Source organism: Phocoena sinus, chromosome 15 (genome assembly GCF_008692025.1).
Source record: "Phocoena sinus isolate mPhoSin1 chromosome 15, mPhoSin1.pri, whole genome shotgun sequence".
Lineage (NCBI taxonomy): Eukaryota > Metazoa > Chordata > Mammalia > Artiodactyla > Phocoenidae > Phocoena > Phocoena sinus.
The window spans coordinates 1,289,488-1,295,487 of NC_045777.1; positions in this window are offsets into that span (position 1 = coordinate 1,289,488).

Genomic DNA, 6,000 nt, shown 5'->3' on the forward strand with positions numbered 1-6,000 from the left:
GCGCAGGAGGGCTCTGGGGGGAGAAGGGGAAGGGTCCCAGATGCCCACGATCATCGTTCATCCTGCGTTTGCAAGCAGAGCCAACTGTTTCCAACCCTGCCTCCAACTCTGCAGCGCGCCTCCGAGGGCCCTGAGCCGGTGTGGACACACACAGCAGACCGGGCGGGAGAGCCCCGTCTGGCTCTCTGGCAGGAAAGCCCTTCTGACTACAAGTCGCACGTCCCTCTTCCTTCTGCGCCGAGAACTTCTCTCCCCAGGTAGACCTCAGGGCTCTGGGGCTGCCCTGTTGGATGCCCCAGGCCCAGTGGGGCCCAGAGCCCTGGTCATTGCCCAGCGGTGCGGGCAGGGCCCCAGAGCCCCTAATGCCCCGTTCACGCCAGGTTGCTATCTGCTTGCTAAGGCTAGCGGTGGGGGGCATGGGGGTGGGTGCGGGGGGGGTCCCACCACTGGGAGCCCAGCCCGGAGCCCTGAGACAAAGGGAGCCTGGGAGTGTTGCTCCAACAAGACCTCAGTCACAATTAGCTGGGTCCCTCATCGCTGCCTTATAAATATTCATTCTGCCATTGTTATAAAGGTGCTTTAAAAAAAAAACGCCAAACTCACGTGGAGTCAGGGGCTGAACCGCTGCCGACACGCAGGCCGTCACGCCAAACCCCCTGTTGACGAGCAGCACAGTCGCCACCAGGATGGCTTCTCAGGGCCCACGTGGGCGCTCTCTGGGGTTTTGCTTAATTTGGGACAGTTTTTTTTGTTCCCTGCATGTAACATTTATAAATGTCACAGTGTGCCCAGGATGCTCTGTGCCTGTGGGCGTGGCCTCCCAAGGGGGCGGGCCCTGCAGCCGTGTGGAAGGGGTGCTGTCGCCCTCCCCTCGGGGGACCCTCCTGCCTCCACTGGGGGGTGGCCTCCTTCACTTCGGCTTCCACACCCCGAGGCCGGAAACCCCGCCCGCTCTGCCAAGTTGTTACAGCCCATCTCGACCCCCCCGAATGAACACAAGGATGTCTGCGCCGGATTGGATCTAGGATAGAGCCAGAGGTCGCCTAGTCTGGCCCTCCTGTCACCAGTAGCTGGATGCTTTGCTTAAATGCTTCCTGTGATGGGGTGCTCACTACTTCAGAGGTGCCCTCCCTGCCTCAGGGGAGCCGGTGATGGCAGGTCACACAACAACGATGCTGACCATTGGTCAGGCTATTGAAGCCCGGCGGGCGGCAGGCGCAGGGGGAGGCTCCTGAACCTGCACGCCTGTAAATGCCACCATCCCCAAAGCCAGCCACGAGCACAGCATCAGCAGAAGGGACGGCCGCCCTTCACAGCCACAGACCCCCAGTATGTGTTGGGGGAGAGTGACCCCGGCCTGGCTGCAGCAGCCTCCCTCCCTCTCCACCTGCCCTTCCCGGCACAGAGGCTACTCCGCTCTCGGGCCCCTCTCTGGGGCCACGTCAGACACGTCCACAGAATGCTGATCACAGACGGACACTCGCCATGTCCGGCTCTGCCCCAGCGAGAAATCCTGGGCCTGGTGGGGCAAAGGCTGCCCCATCTCCGGCTCCACCACTGGTGACGGTCAAGGGGATGCCAGTGGAGGCTGGTGCGTGTCCAGCAGGAAGTTGGGGTCTCATCACAGGGTTCCTGACAGAGGCCCCAGCATCGCGGGCAGGGACGTCTCTACACAAATCCCCCAGCCACACCAGAGCCTCCCAGGTCAGCCTCCCAACTCCTCATAAACACGGCCCCTCCTGGCCCTGCAGGCGGGTCTCCATCAGCCCCGGACGTTAGGGTAGGCGGACGTTCCTCAGGGCAGGCACGGCCCAGCGCCTGGCCTAGAGAGGGGGCCGGGTCAACCCGCCCACAGCATCCGGGTCAGGGCCAGTCCCCCCAGAAGAGGATGTGCCGCGTGTACCGCTCGGGCAGCTGCGCCCGGCAGTGAGGCCTGCGAGTGGACCCCTCACTCCCTCCACGCCCTGCGCGTCAGATGCCAAACCTGCATCTGGCCGTGGCCATCCCCCGCTTCCCCTGGAGCACCCCATTGGCCTCTGCCCTGGACAAGTTTCTAAGCATCTGGAACAAGAGAAGTTCCCAGGCTAAGGTGGGTGCGGCCACACTCCGGGGCCCCTGAGGAAGCTTTTGCTTCTTGACAGTGTGGGTTCCCTGATAGCAGGTGTTCGGACAGTGAGAACCGGGGCCCTGCAGAGAGCCGTCCCACTTAGCAAATGGAACCCTGCTCAGCCCTGACGGATGGCTTAGCCGGATCGTAAAACTCCGGTGGAAGTCAAATTCAGGTTCTCAAAACCTTGGAGATATTCCTTGAATTTATTATGTGACCTGATAAATTATTGAATCCGAGTCCTCGTGGATCTGGAACAGGCCTGGCAGGCGGGCTGTAACACTTCGAGTCCCGAGGGTCGCGGCGCTCGCCTGCTGTGAGCTAAGTTTCCCCGAGAAATGTTCTTCTGGGAACTTGCGCTGGAAATCCAGAATCCCCGGGAGGCTTTCCCGAGGTCAGAGGGCAGAAAAGCCTGAGAGGCCCCCAGCGTGGTCTTTGGGACCCTCTGTCCCCCTCGGCCCAGGGTCTCGGCTGTTTCTCTGGCCACCCCTCCCTGGGGAGCTCCCCCAATTTCCTTTGAAAACAAACCTGTGGGAGGTGGAATCCCTGCACCATGCCCCCCAACCCCGCCAGGAACGTGGTGGGGAATCGCTCCCAGGCTTAGGGCGTTAATCTACCAACTGCAAGTTCATCAGAAGGAATGTTCTGCCGGGTGAGCCAGCCCTAATCAGGCGAGCCCGTCAAAGGGGGCAGCACCAGAAACACGTTGTCCTGCTGGTCTCAGGGAAGGAACCGACAGCCAGGTTGCGGCCGGCGCATGGGGCCACGTGGCAGCTCCCAGCCCCCAGCCCCCAGCCCCAGACAACGCGGAGTTGCAGGAATGAATCCCACCGATAGTCTCACCGAACCTGGAAGAGACCTCAGCCCCGGCCACACCTGATTTCAGCCCAGGGAGACCCTGAGCACAAGAGCCAGGCCGGGCTTCTGAGCCATGGGGACTGTCAGAGAATAACTGGGTGGTCAGCTGTCCCGCAGGGCAGAAAACTAACAAAACACCGAATCTCAAACCCAGGACACAGTTCAAGTCACGTCCATTGGCTCCCCTAGGGAACCTGGGCAGGTGGTCTCCGCGTCCTCGGCCCCTTCCATCTCCCTGGGGCAACTGTGCCATGTTGAGAAGAATGCTGACGTACGCCTAGGCTCCGTGGGAAGGGCACCACGGGGCAGCGATGCCCCGTGGGCGGTAGCACGTGGGCCATATATGCAGGTTCAGCTCCACTGAAGGCTCACAGTTTGAGGGGCCGTAGGAGAGCCTGCTGGGGAGATGCCCCGACAGGTGCTTCCTGCCCACGCCCCAGCCCCCACCCCCAGGACGAGAAGAGAATAACAGATCCTGTGTGTCACGGGCCCGGCTATTTTCACTGGGATGACGGATAGTCAGTCCTGCTTTCTGGTCCGGGCAGCAGTGAGCATCTTGCTCCAGGACAGCAAAACTGGGAACCACAGCTGCTGGGGGTCCCACCCACGGCGATGTGAGGAGCCCCCGTTACCCTCCCCTACCCCCGTTCATGACTTGGTGCAGGTCCCCCTGGTCCATTGCCTCTCCTCCCCCAAGATCCTTCCTGACCACCAACTCCTTCCCCAGCCGGCCCTCCACTAAGCTAATCTCACCTAGATTTTTGAGATTGTCAATCAGCTAAATCGTGCTGGTGTTGGGGTCGTTGCCTGATGGGGCAGAATGACTGCAGCCACAGTGGGTGAGGCAGGGTCAGCCCAAAGGGGCACCCACGTGGGCGCCCTCTGGGGTTTTGCAGTGGGGGGATCTCTGCAGTGCGCTAGGCCCAGGACTAACTGCAGCCCCCCTCTGGGGCCCGCCTGTGTAGGGGCTCAGCCCCCGGAGGCCTCCACCCCTGAGGCAGCCTCTCCGAGCCCCAGGAGTGACCTTCGCCAAGGCTGCGAAGCCTGCAGCCAGGTCTGCTGAAGCACTGCGCGTCCACGGTTATGAGCTATTTTATTGCCCAGTCAGTAAAAAACCTTGCGATTAGGTCATTGCAGAGGCAGGCGGATGCCAAAAAATATAAATTTCCTTTTGTCCACCACTGACCCCTCCACCTCCATGCCGGCCTCCGTTCTCGTTCCTTCCCCGTGTTTTCATTAATTACTGAGACGTGGCAGCCGTGCCAGGCTGCTTCCAGGCCCCAGGGCTCCTTTCCAGAGGCCGGGGGTGGGGGGTGGGCAGGTGGTGCTGGAGGACATGGGGGTGTTCTCGGCTGGCTCTGGGATGGGGAAGCCCCCTGCAGGCCGTGCCTCTGAGTCTGGCCCTTCCAACCAAGGGTGCAGGCACAGGGGAGGGCCCCGGCTGAAGGCTGTGCCCACGGGGGCCGGGGCCCCTCTCCAGGAGCCGGGGTCTCCCAGAAGCAGCACCAGCCCCCCTGAAGCGGGTCCTCTGCGCACCTTTACACAGACTGCACTGAGGTGGGGGCCTGTCCATTCACACGGTCATTCAGGAGACGTTGGCTGGGCCCACACCACGTGCTCTGTCTGCTGAGCGCTGGGGCTCTGACCCTCCTCTGTGAATCGGGTGGGCTCGGCACCCTGCCCCTGGAGAGGGGGCCTGGCATAGGGGATGGTGTAGGTTCAGACCCAAATGCCAGCTCAGACACAGCCCAGGCCTCCCCAGCCGAGAGCTCAGCTTAGAATCAGTAGTGACGTGGTAAGAGCATGAGGACAGGGCAGGGAGGACTTCCTGGAAGCGGTGGCATCCATCTCCAGGTCAGGGCTCAGGCCCTCTCTCTAGCTCCTGGGTGAGGCCTGCAGACCTCCCTGCAGAGCCAGCCCAGGGGCACTCGTCCAGTTGGGGGCAGAGGCGCCCAAGCGGGACACTCTGGGAGGCGGACACCACCGTGGACTCCAGCTCCACCTCGGCACCTATTGGGCAGACTCAGAATAGCCTTTCCCAAGAGGTCAGGTTGGGCTGGGCGATCGGAGGGCTGGGCGGGTTGGGGGGCCCTGGTGGGGGGGGAGCTGGAGGGCAGCTGCTGCAGTCACTTTCCCTTTTAGGCCGAGGGGGCTGTCCCGCCGGCCTGGTCACGCCCCCACAGCTGAGCAGCGAGGGCCCAGCAGACAAGCAGGACAGCACTTTGAAAGTCACATGACGTGGGGCACCCTCAACCACTTCCATCACAGCGGTCCGCTGGGGGGCTGTCCCCCCAGAGCCCAGAGCACCCTGGCTCCTTCCTGGCATGTTCCAGACGTGCCGAGCATGGGACTGGCACGTGGTAGATGCTCAGTAAACCTTTGCAGGCCCCGTGACGGGAGTTGGGGCAGCACAGTCAGCGACGCCTCAGACACCAGCTCGGCCCGGCTCCCCTGCAGGGGTTTCCCCTCCCCCGCCACCGTCTTCCCCAGACGCCCTCCCCAGTCTGGCCCCACCAGCTTCCTCAGGGCCCCTCCCTGGGCTGGAGACAGATGAGCAAAGAGCCTTCCCGGGGCTGGAGGCCGCTTGGCGGCTGTGAGGGACCGGGGATTCACCCAGAACCCCTGCCCGGAGCCCCCGCCCGGATCCCTGCCAGCCCAGGCAGCACCACTTCTCTAGTAAGTTCTAACGGCAAGCTCGGCTTTCCAGAAGCATAATTAAGTGTGACGACCTCACTGCTGCCCCTGCCCCACGAGATCAGGTCGGGCTTTTTAATTAGCCCCACCAATAAATATGTCAGAGTCCCCTTAAAAATACATCTGTCTCCCAAGGCCAAGCTGAGTGACGGCGTAAACAGGGGCTTAGAAACCGGGCACAGGTGCCTCAAGCTCCTTATGGCAGTGGCACTGCCTGAGAACGGAGGAGCCCACTGCCCGCCCAGGGTCTAAACGCTCAGCCCCGCCAGGCCCCTGACCATGGCGGGGCGGCCCCTAGGGCCCCAGCTTCGCCCGGGACGGTGGCCGGCAGGCTGGAAGCA